The following is a 25190-nucleotide window of genomic DNA, read 5'->3' on the forward strand; positions in this document are numbered from 1 at the left end:
AGCCCATACTTCTTTAACTTGCTGACAAGAATACTGTGGGAGACCGTGTCAAAAGCTTTGCTACAGTCAAGAAACAATACATCCACTGCTTTCCCTTCATCCACAGAATCAGTAATCTCATCATTGAAGGCGATTAGATTAGTCAGGCATGACCTACCCTTGGTGAATCCATGCTGACTGTTCCTGATCACTTTCCTCTCGTGTAAGTGCTTCAGGATTGATTCCTTGAGGACCTGCTCCATGATTTTTCCGGGGACTGAGGTGAGGCTGACTGGCCTGTAGTTCCCAGGATCCTCCTTCTTCCCTTTTTTAAAGATTGGCAGTACATTAGCCTTTTTCCAGTCATCCGGGACTTCCCCCGTTCGCCACGAGTTTTCAAAGATAATGGCCAATGGCTCTGCAATCACATCCGCCAATTCCTTTAGCACTCTCGGATGCAACTCGTCCGGCCCCATGGACTTGTGCACGTCCAGCTTTTCTAAATAGTCCCTAACCACCTCTTTCTCCACAGAGGGCTGGCCATCTACTCCCCATGTTGCGATGCCCAGCGCAGCAGTCTGGGAGCTGTCCTTGTTAGTGAAGACAGAGGCAAAAAAAGCATTGAGCACATTAGCTTTTTCCACATCCTCTGTCACTAGGTTGCCTCCCTCATTCAATAAGGGGCCCACACTTTCCTTGGCTTTCTTCTTGTTGCCAACATACCTGAAGAAACCCTTCTTGTTACTCTTGACATCTCTTGCTAGCTGCAGCTCCAGGTGCGATTTGGCCCTCCTGATTTCATTCCTACATGCCCGAGCAATATTTTTATACTCTTCCCTGGTCATATGTCCAACCTTCCACTTCTTGTGAGCTTCTTTTTTATGTTTAAGATCTGCTAGGATTTCACCATTAAGCCAAGCTGGTCGCCTGCCATATTTACTATTCTTTCGACTCATCGGGATGGTTTGTCCCTGTAACCTCAACAGGGATTCCTTGAAATACAGCCAGCTCTCCTGGACTCCTTTCCCCTTCATGTTAGTCTTCCAACTGTAAAGGCTTGAAAGAAGTAGCAAAGCTACAGCAAGATGCAAGGACATCCCTGAAGAGCTCTCACCTTTCCAGGATCCCCGAACTCCAAGAACTCCCTGGCGTCCTGATACAGTTTTCCGTTGAACTACAAACAGATGGTAACCAAGCAGCTGTGCCTAGCACTTGAACTAAAATGAACAAAATGATGTTTTGAGAAACAAACAAAACAATCAAATAAACAGAGCAAAGGGGAAGAGGAGGTACAAATAAAGTAAGGCAGAAAGTAAGCAAAGATAAAGGACCAAAATAGAAAAAAATATAATTTAATTAATAAAAATATTTAAATAGCACATTGCATAAGGATAGCATGGGGAATACAGACCATTTAATAACTCCAGAATGTTTTTGGTGGGTAAAATTACCAATTTTTGCTTAAATATATGCAAACACAAGTGAAATCAACCTCTATAGCTATATTACTAGGAAGCTGCAAAGTACAAGAGTAGCTAAAATTTCTTAAGAGTGAGGTCTATTAAATTGGGAAGACCCATAATTGGGACCATTCAATATTAGACTGGACAAAATACTAGTAAATGCATTGTGGGAAACATCTTGCAATGGCAGGGGGTAAGCCAGAAAACCTAATAGGTCTTTTACACCTGCAAAGAGTTTCAAAATGTGTAACTCAACTCCCCACCTTGAAGCAAGTGGGTGCAGCATTGCCTTCACCCTCACAATGAACTATATACAATATCTGAGCTGGCACAAGGGATATTAATTTTTTTGCTAGTGTAAGCCAGCAGCAAATTAATATCCTCCTCTTCTGTGCCTCACAGAGCCCGTAGAAATCTGTATGCTACCCATACATAGGTCTTATGACTTTTGGTTCCTTAACGGAGGTGGTCGGAAAATGGAAAAAATGTTGGCAAATTTTAGTAATATATGGCAACTTTCAAAAATTTCTGATCAGCTCTATTCTTAAGGGGTCACCTTGATCTCTGCTGGATTCCTGAAATTATCTTGGTTCTAGAAGTCAGCTGCTGAAGCCTATAAAGATGCTCACCTGTGGAACTCCTTAGTTTTTACAGACCAGATATCCACACACTCTTTGGTTGCTTTCGAAACCCAAGAACAAGATGTGTTTATGGTCTGTGATTTTAATTAGGTTTCATTTTGATGAGATTAACTGTGATCGTCGGAAAGCTCTATGCGGACTCCGCATTAATAGGCAAAACATAATTTTTAAATATATTTGATAGGTAAAGAAGAGATTTTCCTTTCTTCTTTTCTCCCATAATTCCTACACAGGATCAGTTAATCATGCTATGCACTTTATAAAAGAGAGAAAAAGGATTTTTGCCAGTCCTTAAGCACTTTCATAAAACTGTAAAATGGGTGGGAAATCATTTTAAATAAAGATATTTGAAATAATTTGGATGGAGAAGGAAATAATTTAGACTTCCTCTCCCCGCCCCACCGGTCCTTCCTCCCAGATCAATGCCTCCTACATGATATCAAAACAAATACAAACAGCAGGTGCCAGAGCTAGGAGCAACCCGAGAAATTAAATTGCAATAAATCACTAAACCCAGGGGGTATTTCATCCAAGTTCATTCCTTCTGAACTGATGAATGAATGCTAACAAAAATATATAATTTGTTTTTAAAAACAGTTACTATACTAGAAGAATGCAAAATAGCCAGTGTTATATCTGTTTAAAAAACACACACACAAGCTAAGGTAAATCCCAGAAATTACATGGACCAGTAAATATTAACTCTTTGAAGTTTGAGAAAATTGTTGAATAGCATTACACAGTAACTAGATGATATATGATAGGAACAAACGAACATGATTTTGTGAAGGAAAAACATGCCTTTTTAAAATCTGTTGGATTAAATGAAAGATTCAAGGAAACGGGATAATTAACTTAATCTTTTTCAATGTGCTTGGTAAATTCTCTCTCAAGAGGCTATTAAGGAAACTTGGTAGCCACAGGCCGTGAGGTAAAATTTCCCATCATTGACTGAAAAGAGGTCAAGAGCTAGGAAGAGATGAATGGCGACAATTCAGTGTGCAGAAAAGTCAATACCAAGGTGTTCCATAGCTAGACAAGGAACATTCTCCCTTCTGTTACTCTTTGCATTCTTACACATAAAATCTTTGCACTCCCTTATTAAGAAGGGAGGGAAGAAATGTGCAATGGTAGTGCACACTGCATCCTTCCAAAAGATGGCACCTCTTTCACTGTGGCCTTGAATTCTAAGGGACCACAGAGGTATTTTGGCTGAGTAGGTCAGGATGCCTCTGGGGACTCCCATAGCTATGAGGACCTTCTGCTAATGCGGGCTCAGCCTTAAAAACACAATATAATGCTTAACTGGGAAGATGAAGTAAACAGTAAGAATGCAAAAATATGCAGTTTACACACAATTATTTAGTTAATCAAGATGAAGGACAATTTTGACGAGCTACAGACCTAACACAAATGAGCAATACAATGGCAAATGGAATCCAGCATAGACAACTGCAAGATACCCCACAGCAGAAGGAATTACCGGTATATAAATGACTTATATACAATGATGAATCTAAAGGCTTGATTCTGAAATGTGCTGAGCCTTCTGAGAAGTACTTACACTCCTTAGCTCCTACTCAACACTAAAGCTAAAGCCACTTCTAGCACCTCTCAGGGAGTGTTCATTATTTTGCAATATTGAGCTCTAACGTAGCTGTAGCATGTCAGAGAGAAAATATTATCTTTTGACATAAACAAAGCGTGGAAAATTTCAGACCTAACTGTGAATGTTCTGCAAAGTTTTGCAACCTTAACTATAGCAGGCACTACTTTTCCAACCATAATATTAGCCCGGATTTGTAATTGCTATTATACATTCACCAAATCATCTTAGTCTAAAAAAAAATCTGCCAACCATAATATTACCATAACCAACCATAATATTAGCCCGGATTTGTAATTGCTATTATACATTCACCAAATCATCTTAGTCTAAAAAAAAATCTGCAATATCACATATTTTATTGAAAAATAGGCATTTCTGCTATTAGCAATTGCAGTTTTAACTGCACTGTTCATTTTAGTATTTTAAATTAACATCATCACAGGGATGGAGACAGTACAATGAAAGCATATATATTGTGAGGCTTTCTTACAATGTTAGTGTAGTTTTTAAGAAGGAAATTTTATTTTAGTAAGCAATCTTAATGGAGCAGTGTGTGTATTTACAACTATGATATCTTAAATTTATCAGAATATGTCTTATCTATTTCAAATAGAGCATATTGTATTAAATACCTTATTAAATGTAATCTATTATAGAAACATAACTTTCATGACAAATCAAATTACTATAAATGTTTGCCTTTCCTTTCTAATAAAGGTAGGTGGTTCACTGTATTTGAAAAAAAAAACTTCCACTCCACATATATTAATGATGGTAGAGGAAAGAAAACCCACAACTAACTAAATAGCAAGCAATGCCAGCACCCAAACAAACAGCTAATGGTTAGGAAATCAGGTAATTTATTAAGAAGTAGTACATCCCTGTTGCTTATTAATTGTGCTCTTTACCGCTCTACTGGAGACTAGAGTTAAATTTCCATTCCCAATCCCTAATCCAAAAAGAATTGGTAGTGCTAAAAAGCCAGCATGCTCAGTGATCTCTCAGCCAATTAAGGAGAAGCATTAACAGCTTCTGAAGGATATTTTCATCTTGATTTTCACAGATAAATGAATAGAGAGTTCAAAGGACAGCCTCGGTAGTAGTAGGTGTAAAATGGGGGAAAAAAAGAGTTTATCCTGGTATCTTAGACGAAGACAAAGGAATCTCACAGGGAAAGAAGTCAGTTAATAAATTACAGTGCAGGCTTGTCAGCTGCTAAACAAGTGGCATTATGGGGGGAAAAAACTGCTAGCATGATCCTCCTTCAAGGTGCTGAGTGCCCTCAAGTCCAACTTAAGATAATGTATGTTGCAGGAACACAATATTTTTAACAGCATTGAGCTCTTAGTCTGCAACTGCCCTTGGTCCCTGCCCCAAATAGCTTACAATCTAAGTTTAAGACAAGAGATAACAGGCGGATACAGACACACAGACTGGAGAGTACAAGGAAACAATCAGGTCATATTGGTCATATGAGAGATAATGGTCTCAATACACTAGCAGCCTAACCTTTGTCAAATGTTTTGTAAGCATCATGGGAAAGGAGAGTTTTAAGGAGGGATTTGAAAGAAGACAATGAGTTAGTTTATGGGGAGTTACTCCCAAGCATGAGAGGCAGCATGAGAGACAGCCCAAAGGTCTTTGTTTGAAAATGTAACTACTGGGTGATGGAGGCTGACATCCTGCGAGCGTCAGAGGTGGGAGTCAACCTCTCTGTACTGAATGAATGATAAGGAGGATGGGATAGGTCATGAAGGGTCTTAAAAGTGAAGATAAGTGTTTTATGTTAATACGGCTGTCAGAGGGTTAGATTGTTAGTAGCTCTGCACAACTGCTCAAGGAGATGAAAGGGTAGAACTGTCCATTGTGCACTGTCGATTGTGCCCATATACAAAGGCTGGCATGTCATAAATATAAAGGGAAGGGTAAATCCCTTTAAAATCCCTCCTGGCCAGAGGAAAACTCCTCTCACCTGTAAAGGGTTAAGAAGCTAAAGGTAACCTCGCTGGCACCTGACCAAAATGACCAATGAGGAGACAAGATACTTTCAAAAGCTGGGAGGAGGGAGAGAAACAAAGGGTCTCTGTCTGTCTGTATGCTGCTTCTGTCGGGGATAGACCAGGAATGGAGTCTTAGAATTTTTAGTAAGTAATCTAGCTAGGTATGCGTTAGATTATGATTTCTTTAAATGGCTGAGAAAAGAATTGTGCTGAATAGAATGACTATTTCTGTCTGTGTATCTTTTTTGTAACTTAAGGTTTTGCCTAGAGGGATTCTCTATGTTTTGAATCTAATTACCCTGTAAGGTATCTACCATCCTGATTTTACAGAGGGGATTTCTTTACTTCTATTTACTCCTATTTCTTTTAAAAGTCTTCTTGTAAGAAAACTGAATGCTTTTTCATTGTTCTCAGATCCAAGGGTTTGGGTCTGTGGTCACCTATGCAAATTGATGAGGCTTTTTATCCAACATTTCCCAGGAAAGTGGGGGGTGCAAGTGTTGGGAGGATTGTTCATTGTTCTTAAGATCCAAGGGTCTGGGTCTGTAGTCACCTAGGCAAACTGGTGAGGCTTTTTACCAAACCTTGTCCAGGAAGTGGGGTGCAAGGTTTTGGGAAGTATTTGGGGGGAAAGACGTTTCCAAACAGCTCTTCCCCAGTAACCAGTATTAGTTTGGTGGTGGTAGCGGCCAATCCAAGGACAAAGGGTGGAATATTTTGTAGCTTGGGGAAGTTTTGACCTAAGCTGGTAAAGATAAGCTTAGGAGGTTTTCATGCAGGTCCCCACATCTGTACCCTAGCGTTCAGAGTGGGGGAGGAACCTTGACATGGCACAAGGAAGGTTAGCATCTATATTACTGCTTGTCCTCTTCGAGATTGTGGTGAGGGTAGGAGTTAGGACAGGTGAGGAGTGGATTAAAAAGGTAGCAGCACCATTCTCTCTAATGGTTCCAGAGGTATGGTGCCTACCTCAGGTTTAATTGTGAGTAAATCACGTTCCTTTGTGTGCAGTTTCTTAATCCCACCATTTAGCCCAGTATCTGTATCTAACGCTATATAAACTTTCAGTTCAATTTTTCTACCTGCATTTTATCTTTTTCTAGCTGCTCTCAAGAACAACTCTAACATCAGCAAAATAGAAGTCAGAGATGACCTGAGTACAAAATGGCTATTGAACTGAATTGAAAGCACACATTTCATACAGTGTTTTCTTAGCATAGTTATCACTATTATGAAAGCTACAACATGGAAATAAAATGCCTTATATCCAGGTAATGTAGTAAAACTATTCATAAATTGGAGGTAAATAGCTGTTGGGATGAACCTTTGTTTTAAGTCTTGCTGTTTAAGACATTAAAAAAATAAGTTAAGGGAAAATTAAAATGTTGTTACATGAGAATGACAATGCTGTATGCCCACATAACTATGAGTTCTTGAAAATAACTTTACAAACCCTTTGGTGAAACAATTTTGGGGGAGGTTTGAGAGGTAGCTGTATTACTCTGTATCAGCAGAAAGAACGAGGAGTACTTGTGGCACCTTAGAGACTAACAAATTTATTTGAGCATAAGCTTTCGTGGGCTAAAGCCCACTTCATCAGATGCATGCAGTGGAAAATACAGTAGATAGATAGAACATGAAAAAAATGGGGGTTGCCATACCAACTCTTAATGAGACCAATCGATTCAGGTGGGCTATTATCAGCAGGAAGAAAAAAAAACTTTTGTAGTGATAATCAGGATGGCCCATTTCAAACAGTTGACAAGAAGGTGTGAGTAACAGTAATTTTTTTGTAGTGAATAATGGGCTTTGTTATTTAGATAAATTGAGACTAGATGACAAGTCTTATTTATTTTAATACTGGTAAAAGCTAGTCAGTCTTTGCATGTGTAACCCACACACCTGCTGGTTCATATCTGATGGATGACTTACATTTCAGGTGAACATTGTTCTGACTTATTTATACCTACTATATGAATTCTCCTATTTGATATGTCTTAAAGTGAATGGTCCTAAAATCAAAAGTTGTAGTTTATTCTCTGCATCTCAGATCATAAATTAATGCTTTTGATTGTTAAATAATGATGTTTCCTACAAGATTTGACATAAGACAATCAAAAATATATAAAATAAATAAATAAAATAATAAAAAAATAAACTTTTGAAGAACATTTGTAACATCCCTCTCACAAACGTGTACATTAATTTAATTTTTTGGAGAAATTGGTAATTTTTGAAAACGGACTAAAAACCCAATATCTCTAACAGAAATGAGCTGAGCTATTATTTATTATTTCTATAGGAGCATAGGTATACATATCTCTTTAAATACATAAAAATATTGCATCCCATGACTCAAAAAGCCTAGAGTCTAAGTGAAAGGAAGTTCTATCCCTAAGATACAAAGACAGGCTTCCTTTTATTTAGAAAAAAACTTGCTGGACCTCATACTGAGCTGCATTTCAATCCCTTTGCACAGTATTGCTCTCGTGGCATAAAGGGGTTACAAAGCTGTTGGATATTTCAAGTTGGGATACAGTCACTTTGGGGGAGCCCCCATTTTGCTTCTGAGTGACCTCTTTGCAACTCCCAAAAAAGGAGACACGTGGGCAGTGTTCCCTCTAATTTTTCCCGCACATGTGCAGAATGAATGTTGTTATGTGCACCAATATGGAGGTGACGTGTGACATATCACCTCCATTATTGGTGCACATAACAAAATTCATGTGGTGGGGGTGGGGCTGAGGAGTTCAGAGTGTGGGAGGGAGCTCCGGGCTGGGGCAGAGGTTTGGATTTGGGGGTCAGGGCTCCAGCTGGGGTGGGGGCTCTGGGGTGGGACCAGGAATGAGGGGTTTGGGATGCAGGCTGCCCCAGTGCTAAGGTGGGGAGAGGGGACGCCCCACAACTGTGTCTCCCCACAGCAGCGTCTGGGCGGGGGGGGAGAAGTGCCTCTCCCAACTGAGGCAGCTCCGGAGCTGAGGCCGCAGGATACGTGCCCCTCCCCCAAGCCACGGCAAGGCTGGGCCGGGGAGAGGGCCGGGACAGGGGTGCCTCTCTCCCGTCCGTGGCAGGTCCAGCCCTGGGTTGGGGGTGGAGTGCCCTGCAACCATCCACGGCAAGTCCTGGCCGGGTGGGTTCCCTGAGCATCTGCACAGCTTAATAGGCGCTAACAGGGAATTTAGCATGTGGGTGTGAGGAGGAGGGGAAACTGGGCATAGTTGAAGCACATTATAATCTGGAAATCCTCAGCTGTCACATGGGCTCTGTGAGGCTGTTACCAGGTATTTTAGATTAGCCTTTGGGATGTTCCGAAGCTCACCGTGGCCAGGGCTGATGCAGAAAAAAGTCCAGGAACAGGGAACTGCAACTGAATGATTTGAAACTTCTCATCCCCCACCTGTGGCCAGCAGAGTTGGCACAGCTGAGACTCTGTCCCACTGTTTCTAAAATGAATAGTTTAAAAAAATAAAATAAAAGGATTCAGTTACGGGGGAAAATTGTGAGCCTGAACAAGTTTTGTGAACCTCTCCCCCAACCCACCCAAAATTAGAGAGATTTGCTAAACCATCTCCTCCAGGAGATTCAGTCATCTCTAGGTTAGATCATTTAAAATTCTATACTCCACCACCACCTATACACATAATATATTACAAAAAGTCTGAATGATCACTTTTCTTTTTGTTTGTTCCATGTTATTGATTCATTTTGAGAACCATGGAAAGGGGATCAGAGAAGAATTTAAAGTACTTCAAACTCCCTCTTTATTATATTTCTTCCTCTATTGTAACAATCGTTTTCTCTTAATACTAAGAGTTGTTTCATTCAGTAATGAAGTTCCAGTGTGTTTTATTACATTTTAAAATCAGCTAAAGAGCTACATGTGCTTTAAACTGGTGATATAAAAATGGAAGGGATACCAGATAACTATAAGAAAGTGTTTGATGGCTTTAGATGCCATTACTGTTCCAGGCAATCTGCTAGATCCTGAACTTTCAAATTTCCTAGCACCCTCAGCTCAGTAATAGTTGCCAGTTCCTAATGAAAGTTGAAGGTAGTCAGTAACTTGTGAGAGGTGTTCAGCATCTTACCAAGCATTTATTTAAGAATGCTCAAGACACATATACTAGAGCTTTCTATAACAGAGATTTATTAAAGGGACATCCAGGAAAAGAACTGCCACCACCACTGGTATGTGATGTTCCTGATATGTCCACTAAGGGACAATTCAGGGAGTAAAGTACTACACAACACAAGGCTGGATTATTAGGCCCTTAAGCCATTCTGCAGACTTCATGACCAATTCAGAGTCATGGCATTGGTGCATGATCCTCTATTTGTAAGACTAAGGACAAGCTATCACAATCATAGAAGAGGCAGGAGATTCTGTTTCTGAGTTTGGTGCAGACACAAAGTGGGAGGGTAAAGGTGTCTCTGAGGCAACCTGTGCCTCCATATTCTGTCCCTCGTTGGTACATGCCTTGCCCTCAGCAAAATTCAGAACTGCCTTACAGCTGGGTTTAAATTGTGTCACTTGTACCGGTTCACCCTAGGGGTCATTACATTAGCTAAGAATAGCTCAAGCATCTGCTTTGGCTATGCCTCCACCTTTTCTTGAGGCACTCGTTATGTAAATATTAATTTTTTGTTAGTTGATATCATAGTCTCGTGAGGCAATGCTTAGTTCAAAAATAAGGTATTTCATCCACAAAACAATGTAATTTAGTGAATTTAGTGAATTAAGTTCCACTCAAATCTTGAAGACAGCTATTTCAAAAAGTATATATTTTGTTTCTGCTGAGATGGTAGATTACATTTTTTCGTAATTAATCCAATCCCAGTGTTCACACTTTGCTCTTAATTAAGGCTGCCTAATTGCTAGCTTGTTGGTTCATTGAAGGAAGCTCACAATAATAAGGTATATATAATAAAATAATAAATAATAAAAATAAATAATAAAAAGGGTAGTTTACAATCCACCAGATTTTTTCCCTAATAAACAGCAGACACAAATGTTCTTTCATGGTTAGTTCAAGTACCTCTCTATTTTTAAAATTTGATGTCTGGTTATTCATATTTATTAGAGGTGAATATTGGTATTGCAACTCAGGTAGGAAAGGAGGCAAACCAAATCAAAATGAGCTCATAAAAAGACCCCAAAATAAATAAAATATTCACTAGATTCTGCATATTTATTCTATCAAAGAATCCAGCACTTTAGTTCCTCTGGGAAATTTTCATTGAAATAATGAATATCTTACAACACTTGCTAATATCGCCTGAGTTTTTAACTATGTGCATTTTTGATGGTCAATCCAATAAACTGCCTGTCTTCTACTATTTAATAATCAACTTAAATATTTTACAAAATGTATTTGTTCTTTTTGTTTAGGCTCCAGTCTGCTAGTACACACACCTACGTTAGTATTGATTTCTCAGTGGGGTCTGTGATGATGTATCCTGATGCAGAATTTTGGCCTTAAGTGGGGAAAAACAATTTGTGTAATTAAATAAACGTTGTATTTTCAGCAGCCTTCAAACAATACAAATATTTCATGAGTGGGATCTTGCATGCTGTATTGTTATTTGAAAATAGGGTGACCAGATAGCAACTGTGAAAAAACGGGACGGGGGCAAGGGGTAATAGGCGCCTAAAACAGGACTATCCCTTTTAAAACGGGATATCTGGTCACCCTATTTGAAAAGCAAGCAAAAATTAACAGGGCACGTCTATCATTTCTGTTTTGTGCTAAAGAATCACAATTTTAAACTGTATTTAGCTTCACTCATCAGTGAAGCACTTCACTAAGGTTCATAGCCTCATCTATGGAAATATTATTTACATTAGGCTGTCAGTTACTTCAGCCATTGCTCTCACCTTCTCCCCCTACAATCAAATGTTATTCTATTTATAGCCTTACCTCCCAGAAACACACTCCGGACTGCTCTACTCCTTTTTACAGAGTATTTTTCACTAGGAAGCATAGTTTGTTAGCTATCAAAATGTCTGTTTCTTCCTTGATGCAATTGGTATCAGTAGGGTCTAATAAGTATACATCTTCAAACCCTGCTCAGCAATGTCAACAGATAATGATTACTTGTGCTGCCATCTCAGAAGAACTAAAAAGATTTAGTGTACCATTAGATGAAACTAGCTTTAAATATCCAAGGTCATGTAAAAGATTTTGGATTTGTAGAGTCATAAAATATTTTGATTTTTTGTTACTGTAACACATTGAGACATAACCATATGAAAATACACTCAGTGGTATAATTAACCTATATTTACAGCTATATGATTAATTCTTTAAAAATAAAGTTAAGTAGGCTATACTGTACAGTGGACTGCTGCAGCAGCCTTTTAACTGCTTTTTGCTGACCTAAAGAGTAGTCTAGACATTTACTGAATGATTACCATGGTGTCCATATTAAAATAATCATATATCCCATTGTTGTTGTAAAATCGTGAAACAAAGCTTGCTGTTCTTAGCACCTCTTCAGATAATACCGTGTTTCAGGTTTTATGGGAGAATTTTTTTATAGTTCCCTATAAAATCAATTTTTTTTAAAAAAAAGAATTTGTTTATTCCTTCATAGAAATCAAGTAAAGGAGAGAACTATTTCCATGCAGTGGGAGCAGGTTTTCAGTTTAATTATAGTGGCACTATAGAACTGTTGATGCAGTTTTGACATTTCCATTATAAACTCTTATTTCCGGTTATAGTAGAATGGAATTGTCTCTGCCAATAAGGTCACAGAGACACTTACAGTTACTGATGTATAACTAATATTTTTCATGAATGCAAAAATCCTTGCACTAATTGGCTGAGAAGATCTGATCTGCATAATCTCTTACATATCTTTATCGATAACTATTGTGTGCAAATCCCTTAACTATGATTGGTTGACAGCCATTATTAGCCAATCACAGCATAATAATTTGCACAACCACTGTATGTTTATTTCGCAAGAAGTGCGGAACGAATATGTAAATCATTTTGCAGAGGCTGCTCTACTCTGTTCAGATCGGTTCATAGTTACACAGAGTGCCTGCTTTGTGCACACTACAGAGGAAACATTCCAAATTTCACATGAGAGAATAAAATACACAGAAAGCAAACAAACTGGGCTGTAAAATTGTTAAAGGACAATTTGCTGTTAATCAGAAACCAAATGAATGAGAGCTGCTGCTTTCCTCCTTCCTATACAACCTGTTGGCCATGGTCACTCCTCCCCTCTCCCCAGCACTTTCCCATACTTTTATAGTTGAGGAAGGCACTTGGGCCAAAAGGAGGATTCCATATTATGCTTGGGTCATAAATATAAAGGGGAGGGTAACCACCTTTCTTTATACAGTACTATAAAATCCGTCCTGGCCAGAGGCAAAATCCTTTAACCTGTAAAGGGTTCAGAAGTTAAGGAACCTCGCTGGCACCTGACCCAAAATGGCCAATGAGGGGACAAGATACTTTTAAATCTGGAGAGGGGGAAACAGGCTTTTGTCTGTTGGTCTGTGTGATACCTTTGCTGGGAACAAATCAAGGATGCAAGCTCTCCAACTCCTGTAAAGTTAGAAAGTAATCTAGATAGAAAATGCATTAGGTTTTCTTTGTTTTTTGGCTTGTAAATTCGCTGTGCTGGAGGAAATGTGTATTTCTGTTTTTGTGTCTTTTTGTAACTTAAGGTTTTGCCTAGAGGGATTCTCTATGTTTTGAATCTGACTGCCTGTAAGATGATCTTCCATTTTGATCTTACAGAGTTGTTCTCTTATCTTTGTTTTGTTGTTGTTGTTCTTATAATAAAGTTCTGATTTTTAAGAATCTGATTGAATTTTTTGGGTCTTAAAAATCCAAGGGGTTTGTGCTCATCTTGTTTATTCTCAATCCTCCCCAGGAAAGGGGGTGTAAGGGTTTGGGGGGATATTTTGGGGAAATAGGAACTCCAAGTGGTCCTTTTCCCTGGTTCTTTGTTAAAGCACTTGGTGGTGGCAGCGTTTTACTTAATCCAAGGGCAAAAACTTTGTGCCTTGGGGAAGTTTTAACCTAATCTGGTAGAAATAAGCTTAGGGGATCTTTCATGCGGGTCCCCACATCTGTGCCCTAGAGTTCAGAGTGGGTGAGCACTCTTCATCCTGAATGAGAGTGAGATCCTGTAGAAAATGTGTGTGATCACGTAATTACAGGCTGTAATTAAGGTTGCAAAGGCAACTTTAAATCTAGCTTTTATGCTACAGTCACAAAGGGACTTAGGTGCTAACTGCCTTTTTAGGAGTCTTTATCCAATATTTAGGCACCACTGACATTCACAAAACTACCAGCTATTTCTAACCCAGTAGTTGCCCTAAATTTCTATAGGCACTTAAGTTTCTGCCAATGGGCATCCATAAAACTGGCTAAGTCTTTATACCACCTCACAGCTGATGAGCTGTTTGGAGCCATAGCTCATTCCTAAGCTTCAGTTGGAGTCTCAAACTAGACATTTGCTGACTTCTTGCCTGATCCAGTAGGCATGCTCTGAGCACATGTACCCTGCACAAAGGATGGCTGTGGACAAGCAGATTGGAAATTTTGGAGGCTGGCTGGCATGTCTGTATGTCCTGGAATGACCAAGCCCAGTGACTAGGGCACTCATTCAGAATGTGGGAGACCCAGATTTGAATCCCCACTCTGCTTGATTTTGAGCAGAGACTTGTACCCAGGTCTCTTCTATACCAGATTAGTGCTCTGAACACCAGACTATCAGGTGTTCTAGCGCAGTGGTTCTCAAAGCCGGTCCACCGCTTGTTCAGGGAAAGCCCCTGGCGGGCCGGGCCTGTTTGTTTACCTGCCGCGTCTGCAGCTTCGGCCGATCGCAGCTCCCAGTGGCCATGGTTCACGGCTCCAGGCCAATGGGGGCTGCGGGAAGTGGCGCGGGCTGAGAGATGTGCTGGCCGCCCTTACTGCAACCCCCATTGGCCTGGAGCGATGAACTGCGGCCAGTGGGAGCCGCGATCGGCCGAACCTGTGGACGCAGCATGTAAATAAACCGGCCCGGCCTGCCAGAGGCTTTCCCTGAACAAGCGGCGGACCGGCTTTGAGAACCACTGTTCTAGGGTGGGTCTCTCTCAAATCTCTCCTGTTCAAGCTCTTCCACTTTGCGTAAATAACAATAAATATATTGAATGGAGCAGGAGCTTGAACCTGACTCCCCCACATCTCAAGTGCGTACCTGGACTGTAGAGCCACTCTCTCTTTCTGGTCTAATGAATCCAAATCAGGTAGAGGGATATGAAAACAGGTCTGACTCAGGCTGACACCAGTAGTTTCACACCAGTGCCAAATACAGAGGTAATATAACTTTCTTCTTCCTATCTAAGATTCCCGTTTATACATCCAATGATCACATTAGTCCTTTTGGCCACAGTGTTGCAGTGGGAGCTCATATGCAGCTGATTATGTACAATGACCCTCAAGCCTTTTTCTGACTCCACAGACCTCCACCATTAGAGCTTATAGTGTAACAGCAGTAGCAAACTTATACTATATTTGTACCAGCCACCTGAGGGGCATTGAGACATATATATTGCCAGTGGGTTTGACAGCTATTTGCTAGACAGACAAGAAATATCCGGGTTATGGAAAGCAGAGTTCTGTAGTGGTTTGGTTATAAACCCTTCTGCCCCAGCCCCCACAGTTTGTTTCTGTCTCCTGGGCCTATCTACTCTTCCCTGCACTGTGCCTCTCTCCACTTCCTGTGTTCCTAACCTGGCCCCAGTAACCTTCTGCATTCAAGTTAAACTGACTCTTACATGTTGCCTGGATGCCAGAGGTGGGGTCATTGAGACTATAGGAGAGACAGACTTCTATCTTGCCATTCCAGTACCTCACAACACAGCAGCTCCTGGTTATAAGAAAATGCAAATACAGGGAATGTCCTGCTCAGCCCCAGCATCACTGGGATGGAGCATGCTCAGTTGGCTAACAGGTAGCAGCTGTGAGGAGATGCTCATTGTAGATGGAATCTGCAGAGAATAATACTGCCAACCTTTAAGAAGCCTCTATTAGCATGTGCAAACTGAAATTTTCAGAGGCTTATAATTTGGCCAAATTTTGGTGGATTTTCATGGTGTGGGCAAAAAGTCCCTCCTGCCTAATTTCAATTTTAATTTTCCCCAAAATGAATGACGGTATTAGGGCTTCCCAATTAAACATTTGTGAGAATTTTTTAACATGAACAAACCAATGTATTTTTCCTTAGTTTCATGCTTGGAAATTTCTGAATGCTTTTGGCTGAAACATTCAAAACAATTCAGCCTAAGGAAGACAGGGAAATCGAAAAATTCAGCCTCAGAGGTTAAACTTTGGCAAAATTATGCACAACTGAAAACAGGTTCTCTTATTGTAAAGTGTTAGGCAAACCAAGCTATGGATTTATCAACCAGGTCTGACTATAATTCCTGTTGTTATAATTCATGACATTTCCCTATTTTTTTTTCCTCTTTTTCTGGTTGGGTGTGCGGGGGCATGGGTGGACCGGAGGGAGTATGGGAAGGTATGCAGCAGATGACCATTTTCTGTATGTTTTATTGTTTGATTGTTAACTCTGTCCATGACATAAAACTGCTATTGCTTTTTAAAGGTTAGAATGAACAATGTATTATGTTTCTGAATTGTATTTCATGTATCTGATTTAGCTCCTGATCCTGCAATCTGATATACACAGGGCTAGACCCTTAACCCTATATGAAGTCACATTAGAGTCAGTGGAGTTCTGTATACATGCAGACATGGGTTAGACTGCAGGATCAAGGCCTTAGAGTGTAAGTGCTTTGGGGAGGGATTATGCTTTCCTCTACATTGTAAAGAATATACTGACTGACTGCAATAAATGAATCATTCAGTGAAATAACATAACATGATATAATGGTATCTTTAAGGAAAACAAAAGGAAATTAAACACTTAAGATATGTTTAAATTAGTATTCAAGTTGAGGAAAAACCCCACAAAACATATTTGTGATTAAAATTACCCTTTATATATTCTCATCATGCCTGTGCTTATTATTTTGCAAAGGATCTCCTTGTACTGAACAATATTAAATGCTCCTAGAAAGACACTTATCAACACAACTTATATGCTGTATTTTGCAGCATTTATGTAGTATTAAAACTATAATCTCTTTCTAAAAAGACTTCCAAGGTACATATGATTATTCATTTATTTTTGTTTAACAACATGAGAAAACTGCAACAAATAAAGGGCGACTGAATTTATAGCACTCAGGGACAAAAAGACTACCTACATCAGCATATTACACAGAAAATGAAGGGTGTTATAATGACAGGTGAAGTACCTCGACACAATCGCATTATGCTGATACTCAAAAAGCTGTTGATTGCCCAGCCTCTGACGCTGGTAATACTGTACATTTGTGCATATGGGGATCATTTTGGATGAGAGGAAAACCAATTTTCACACTCCCAGAAAACAAATTACTCGTATAGCAGGTCACTACAGTTACAATGGCAATAGCTGTATGCAACTAGAGTACAGAAAGAGAATCTAACATAAAGAGATTAGATAGGAAGACTATCCTATCATTTTAATTAATATTTTCAAAAGAAATAATCTTTAAACAAAATATATGGAATAATTATAATTTATCATTTGTTTGTGCCTTAACACATTACAGTAAAACATGTGCATTTCTAACTTTCAACATTGTTTGGCTTATTCTAGTTTCATAACTGACAGTTAAGTATTTTGATACAGATTCTTAGTGATAAACAACAGAGACGGGAAACGGTTAGAATTTGCATTTGACTTCTTCGTACACAGAGAGTTATTTAGCTCAGTATCTTCATTTGAAAATCTTCAGTGTAATCATAAACAAACTGCAAAACCCGTAAGATCCCCCAAACGAACAGCCCTAAGTGCCTATCTGGAGTTCATTTCTAGACATGAAAAAAATTCAGAGAAACCAGATGAATAAGTCAAATTAATAAGCAAGAAATTCACCCTTATCATTCTCATATCCTGATTGCAGTAGTAGAATATTTTGTTTTGGATTTACTTAGCCATAAAAGAATACACACTTTTGATAGGAGCGAATGTAGGCATTTGGAGATTAAAGAAACAGAAAACATAACTTCCTGGTCTGAGGATTTCATTTTGAAGTGTGGACTCACAGGGTACACTTCAGATCAAAACATTTTTTTTTGGTAACCACACATTAAATGGCCTGTGTACGCAGCAACCCCTTCTATCAAGTTAAGGGAAAATAGTGTGGGTGTAGAGGGCTAGCACAAGGCCTATGTTGGGCTGAAATAGGATTTATGTGGGTCATAAGCACTGTGTCAGCACTCAACTCAGGGGTCTGAGTGCTTAATTTACCCTGAACTGTTTCTCTTGGAGGGAAGCAGTGAAAGCAATGTAAGAACTCTGGAAGCCTATTCTTTTCTGCAAAACAGTTTAGGAAGTCCCTCTGATTTAGAGTGCAATGAGACAATTTCAGTGTAAACCGGATTTAATGAAGGTGTCCTTTCTGGGATGGCATAACACTTAGGAACATATTTCCAGGTATCCACAGTTGGTGATTTGAGCCTAATTATGAAATATAGAGTTTAAAATTTAAATTGGGCCAGCATTCAGCTTTTCAGTGGGAGAACATTATGACCTAGAGGTTCCTGAAAAGTTTCAAGAGTCTTTCAAATCTCTGTGGGCAGCCAGAGGCTAGAGTAATACTTCAGAAAAGGCATGTCTACACTTACCGGTAGATCAGCACTGCTGCAATCGATGCAGCGAGTGTCGATTTAGCAAGTCTGGTGAAGACATGCTAAATTGATCCAAGAGCACTCTCCCATCGATTTGTGTACTCCACCTCTCCGAGAAGCATAACAGACGCTCTCCCATCGACACAGCACAGTGTAGCCACCACAATAAGTGGATCTAACTACTTCAACTTTAGTTATGTTATTCATGTAACTGAAGTTGCATAACTTAGATCAATTTACCGTGGTAGTGTAGACCAGCCCTAAGTCTCAGCTTGGGACCTTACTAGAGGTGTCTACTATTGTCAGGAATCTCAGACTGTACTCATGGGTTCAGAGTGCCCAATAGATGCCAAAACCAAGGATACAGCACTGCTGTTCAGACTAACAAAGCAAGAGTTGAAAAGTGAACTAGGATACAATATATAATACGATGTTTCCCAACCAGTCGGGTGCTACACTAGCTTAACAAATTGAATTTCCTGGGCATGCCAGCAGTGTCCAATTTCTGGTGTATGCTTTAACCTGAAATGGATCCTGGGTTGCTTCAAAGGCTATTCTTGGGGGAAATGAGCTTCTACAGAGCATCATGGTCCTACCCAGAGGTTCATTATTAAACACCAGCTCCATTACTAAAGACTGTATTAAGTTGAAAAACTCCCAATGATCAGAAAGGCAGAAAGATTGAGCCCTGAGATAAAGAAAAGTAGCCTCATGTACCATTCCCAAAATTCTGACATACCCAGTACTCATAAACATATTAGTGTTTGGCAACAATTGATCAAGTACTTAGCACCTGTTAGCTAATGATTAGATAAAACTTGGGAGGGAAACTAGCTTTCTTATTCTCATAAAGAACCTGTAGCATTCATAGAATCCCAGTTCAAATGGTAATCTATTTCCACATATGAGAGTCAACGCCAACTGGGACATCAGAATACGGAGGGTTGCAAACTCAACTTTTTGGGAAATGTCATTGCTGAACATTCAGAGGGTTTTGTCTCAGTCTGCTAGCAGACAGACTATCCCAACTGTCTGAACTGCTGTAGGAAAACAATAAGATAATAAAACCTGTTTTTGATGGTAATAATCCTAAAATCATTGCCATAACTGTGAGATTTTTCATTTAGTTTAATCTAGTAACACACACAATCTATTTGCTTCTTCAAAGCTGTTTCATAACTGCAGGAGGAACTCTGGAGCAGATGTGATAGTGGTAAGTTTTCAATGAGTTCTTATAGTATTGAATTTAATTCTGGTGCAAGGAGGTTAATTCAATACACATATTACATGTGTCTTTTTGTGTATAAGATGTTTGGTTTTATTATTGATATTGGACAGTCCACTGTGCTTAGTTTTCACTGGCTTAGAACTGCAACGTTTTGCCTGCAGCAGAAAATAAGCTGTTTCCAAAACTCTGTGAGGTCTTCCTGGTGGAGAGAGCTCCAGGAGCAGGAAACACATACTGCTGCTAAACTGAGGCCTGCTTGTGACTGAGGATGAGAGGGACTGGGAATGAACTGAAACCTCAGGGCCTGATGTACTGAAAGTTGCAGTGTTATTGGTTGAGCTACGAGGACTTTTCCTTCCTGGTAGACTGCCCTGAATCTGAGTCCAGTGTCCACACAGATTGGGAATGTGCATGCTAACCTAAAAGACATCGTTGAAAGAGGCAATTTTTAGTGAGCTGAGATACACAGTATAACCAAAGGGACTTAACTCTTACCAAGCAGAGTTAGAAGGCTGCAGTGAGGGTATTTCACAGTTTAAAACAACATTGCAAAAACGCTACAATGTCAGTTACTCTCTCCATTATATAAACAATGAACACATTCATGTGCAAGATAATAGGCACGTTAAATAAGTCAATGTAGAAAAAGTGATTTGGACTGCATCATCACACAACTAATCACTGACCACTGGCTGATAATTGCTGATAAATGTAAATATAATAGGCTCTTCTGATAAGACTCATTGCATCAAGGTTAGAGGTTCAGTGTGGTCAGACATTTTTACACTTAACCAACATTTTCTGCTGTGCTGAGTTTTAGGGTAGTGTATCATTTCCTGGAATATTGACAGAAAGTCCTTGGGGAACTGAAAGTAAATGTAAATGAAGAATACTGTTGTCCTGCATTTACCACAGTAAATATGTTTGTTCAAAGAAAAAGACAGCTTGTAGTAGAAGTAATGCCAGTTTGCTTGTACCAGTTACACTGGATTTATTGTTCAAGATAGTTCAAATATATGTGAAAGTCATCCCTCTAATATTGTGCAGGCCAGTGTGACCTTGGATTAGGGACCACTTGCAGTGAATACCAGCTGCACAAACAAAAGCAGTACAGAAGAAGTAGTATTACTTGGAAACCTAACTATTCACCTATTAAGGAATTGGTGTACCTTGATCATTGTGTTGGTACCTCTGCTTTTGACTCCTTTACCCACTGAACATTCCAGGATAGTGAAAATCTGTTTTATGTCAATTTGATAGTTACATTCTATCATTGTTCTTCCCACATGATGTGAAAAATCAGTTTTACATCAGGTCTTATAAACTAGCCTAATTGTAAATGTTTAAGGCTCACCTGTAGTACTCCTTTATAAGCAGTCTGTTTTATATATTTTCTCTTCATCAGCTGCAGTGTTAACAGCAGGTAGCAGAAAATTGACAGGATGAAGAATGTACTCACTAACAGGGAATTTACATATCCCTAGCTCATGCATCATCACAGCTTACACAAGTTTTAATGACTCTTCTGAACTGACAAGATGATGATTCTCCCACTCTATGGGACTAATCAGAACCAGTAAAATGCTTCAGTGACCAAAATTGGAGTGAAACTTGCATAAGTGGTTATCTTGCATTAAAGACAAATGGGGATACTGTAGGTTCATTTAGTTTCTCTCAATTACAATATCCATTGAAATAGAAATCCCTCTCACAGAAGGCAAGGCAGACATGTGGAATTCAAATGGAATAGGAAAAAAAAGTGGAAATAATCTAAGTGAAAAAGACACCTGAAATGTATACACTCTAAGTAGTGCATAGAACTGTCCTTCTGCTGCTGTTATCCTTTATTAACAAATAATATACATGATGAAATTTCCCAAGGAACAACAGCCTGTCTACACACTGTCTACAAATGAATAATTTGTGAATAAATCAAAATGATCTTGTGCCAGGTTCAAAATTAAACAAAGAGAGTCTGAATCTGTTACTGCTACAATAAATATTTCTAAACCAAAGCATCAGATTAGCACTGAAGATTAAAGATGGAAGATGTCATCTTTCTTTTTCTTTCAAAATAAAATACTATTTATATTTTCTGTGATTTCACCAAGAAAGGAACACAAAATAGGTTAAATTAACAGATGTCTCTAGAAACACAACACCTCATATGGTTTTGAAGGTCAGTGGCTGGCCAGTGGCCACCCAGTAGACTAATCTATCCAGAATAATAACCCAAAAAAACCAACCAACCAACCAACCAAACAAACAAACAAAAAAGCCTTTCTTCCTTCATCAGGCCTAATATAAATAAATAAAAGATCCATGCTCGGGAGTTGTGGATCTGTTCAGAGGATGGGAAATTCATGTAAATGAGCTCCTCCCTACGCAGATAATATATCTCCGTAGCCAAATCTTCCCCTTTCCTCTGGAACAGCTCATCTTAGAAAAGGCAAAGCTCCAAACCTCTGGTGCCTCCATGGGCCAGCACACTGGGCTGGTGATGTTTGGCTGACGACAGCCCTGGGGGACCACATATACTCAATCCATTCAGGCACATCCTGTGCAGACATTGGTGTGAGCTGCAGGTGTGGCTCAAGTGGGGCATACAGTCCTTACTGTGTCCACTAAAATTGTAGTAACAAATCTTGTAGTTATAAGTTTTGAAAATCTGTCACTTACCTTTTGAAAGTGTGACTATATATAGCTTGTATATAAAGCCATAAGATTTGATAGAATTAAAATGTACATATAATTGTCCTAATATCTCCCCACAAATTACCTCCTGCTCAAGTAGCATAACATTTTCCCTTTCCACAAACGTAGGAACAAATAAACTATCTACAAATCTTATAAATTAGCTCCAAGGCTTTTTTTCCCTGCATAATCCCTTATATACAAGCAAACAGAAGTTGACTCTTTGTCCTTAGAGAGTGTAGTATTTCTGACAAACAACACAGGGTTCTTTTTTAATCATCATGGAGTTATGTAGGAAAAAAAAACAGTAAATCCACACTGATTAAGTGGTGGGGAAATAAATTAGCTTAAGCAACTCCATAGCAATCCTTCCTTCAGGAGCATGTTTTTGTTTCCCAGTTTCTGCTCTCCCCTGTTTTTTTGTTACAAATCCTATGAGCACTGTCTAATTTTTTAAAACAAATCTTTTTTTTTTTTTTTTACAGATCTCCCTAGGCAAATTATTTTAATGGAATTTACTCAGATTTCAAAATAACAATTCCTGTTCAGCAACCAGACTGTAAGGGGTATTGTATTATAACAGCATAGAGGTCTAGCTCTCTCCTCCTCTGTGTGCCTAACTTGTATAGACACTGATAGAAATTATGTACCATATGGAGAGCAGAATAAACCTCACAATACACAACATAAGAAGAAACAGCAACAATATATTATTCTACAACCTGACATTCTTAATTATTTTTGGAGACTATAAAAATATTAGAGAGAGATATAGATGCACACAAACACAGACACAATGTGTGTGCATAGCTACCTATGTGACTGCAACATTAAAGATAACAAAAAGTAGGGAAATGCAAAAGATAAATGACCACCACAATATTAATGCATTCATCCTCTGTATCATCTTGGGGGACAAGAGAGTAGAGGGGTTGTTTTTTGGGCAGTGTCTTTTTGTGTGTGTCTGGAATATATATGTAACAACACAAATAATGACCATTATGCAACATATTTAAAAAGACATTACATATAAAATAGGAAGAAAACAGTTAATATCTTCTTGTAGGCTTGTATGCTTGACTCACATGTCCATGAGGCACGTGATCTTTTGCATTTCAATACTTTTGTGATATTAACTGTGCAACTAGAACATTACATTAATATGGTCTTTGATCCCAGGAAGTTTTATGTAATGAGATTACTCACGTTCATAAAGTTAAGCACAGGCATAAGTCTTTGCAGGATAGGAGCCATGTTAGTTAATTTCCAAGGTTTTGTGTGAATGAATGAATGAATGGTCACTTTGGAAAGCACAGGTATGTTTTCTTGTACCTCCTGTCTAGTGTCTCTATGAAGTATGCACTATTTTAACTGCATCATTAGTATATATACCAGTGGTGGGCAACATGCGGCCCGTCAGAGTAATCCGCTGGCAGGCCGCCAGACAATTTGTTTACAGTTGCCTGGCCGCCCACAGCTCCCAGTGGTCGCGGTTTGCGGTTCCCGGCCAATGAGAGCTGCAGGCAGCTGTGCAAATGTAAACAAATTGTCTGGTGGCCCGCCAGCGGATTACCCTGATGGGCCGTGTGCGGCCCCCGAGCCGCAGGTTGTCCACCACTGATATATATACACTTTATATAATACACATTTAACAGGGGCACTGGGTCATTGTTTACAAGAAATGTATCAATGCCTGAGGAGGTCAGCCTGGGATGACTTCTCCACTTAGGTAAAAGCATCATGAGGCTTTTGTGCCCTTTTCCAATGCACCTTGGAGAGAGGCCAAAGAGATAGCCGGAAATCTGAAGAAGAAAATACCAGTTTCCAAGCACAGAAAGTGATTGGGTGAAAATCAGGCTACAATACAGAAAAAATGGCAACCTTAACAACAGCACTCATTACTAGCTAGAGCTGACATCTAATTATATCCACCTAATCATTCATTTGGCTGGAAGATTGCAAAATGCCAGCTTTCCAAGGGTTAAATTTACTAAATTATGTTAATTATTTTAAAAAATTAAATGTAATCTCTCAAACAAAATGACATTTTGACAGTGAATACTTAACTTTCATTCCACATTTACACAATTTACTTTGTAACTGAGTAAAAGGTAAGGTTTGGAATAATTCAGTGACAGATATTTATGTGAAGAAATGGGCAAGAGTTTTGAGAAATTAGAGATGAAAAAAGCTATAACAACACAGGCCTTGATCTTGCCAAGTTCATGAGCATGGACAGACCACTGCACTAGCACAGAAACCCACTGATATGGGTGGTATGGGCTCTGGGAAGGAATATATGAGTTTGAAGGACCACGGCCAAAGAGACCGGCCCACTGAAAATGCAGGATATAGTTCCCCAACAGAGAATGTCTCAAATATTAATGTAATAAAAAACACCTGAACTTAGCTGAATAAGAAAAAAGAGATTTATGTTGTATGAGCACTAGTGTGTGTACCTACACAGATATGTTATATAAATGAATGCCTTGAGCCTTCAATATGTTTCATGAGAACAGATCTGTGAATCCACATGCAAAAAGCTGCAAGATTGGTCCTAACTATCATAACTGACTTAGTTACATGCAAAATATCCAAATCCCCCTCCCTTTAAAATATATTCTTGAAAAATAAAAATGAGGACCCAGATTCTTCCACATTTGTTGAGGAAAACATGTGCAAGTGAGAAAAGTGGAACTAGAAAGGCTGAAAGCAGATGCATACCACATGGACAAGAATCCATACCATTCACAGTTAAAGGAATAAGCATAATGGCAAAGTAGGGCATATAAGCAACTGCAAACTGGTTTAGCTGAAAACCATCACA

General features: G+C 39.2%; 1 protein-coding gene and 1 long non-coding RNA gene across 13 annotated transcripts in view; one reads left to right on the forward strand and one right to left on the reverse strand.

Annotated features, from left to right (window-relative positions):
• KHDRBS2 (KH RNA binding domain containing, signal transduction associated 2) overlaps window positions 1-25190 on the reverse strand; it is a 614322-nt gene that overhangs the window by 407602 nt on the left and 181530 nt on the right. The window lies entirely within an intron of this gene.
• The window catches only part of LOC141984667 (uncharacterized), a 76341-nt gene that overhangs the window by 34741 nt on the left and 16410 nt on the right, over window positions 1-25190 (forward strand). The window contains exon 5 of one of the 2 annotated variants that reach the window (XR_012638775.1): window positions 19610-19654. This is a non-coding gene — a long non-coding RNA (uncharacterized LOC141984667). Of the gene's footprint in view, window positions 1-6795; window positions 7759-19609; window positions 19655-25190 lie in introns of those variants that run through there. The other variant, XR_012638774.1, reaches the window with a different exon arrangement.

This window comes from Natator depressus, chromosome 3 (genome assembly GCF_965152275.1).
Source record: "Natator depressus isolate rNatDep1 chromosome 3, rNatDep2.hap1, whole genome shotgun sequence".
Lineage (NCBI taxonomy): Eukaryota > Metazoa > Chordata > Testudines > Cheloniidae > Natator > Natator depressus.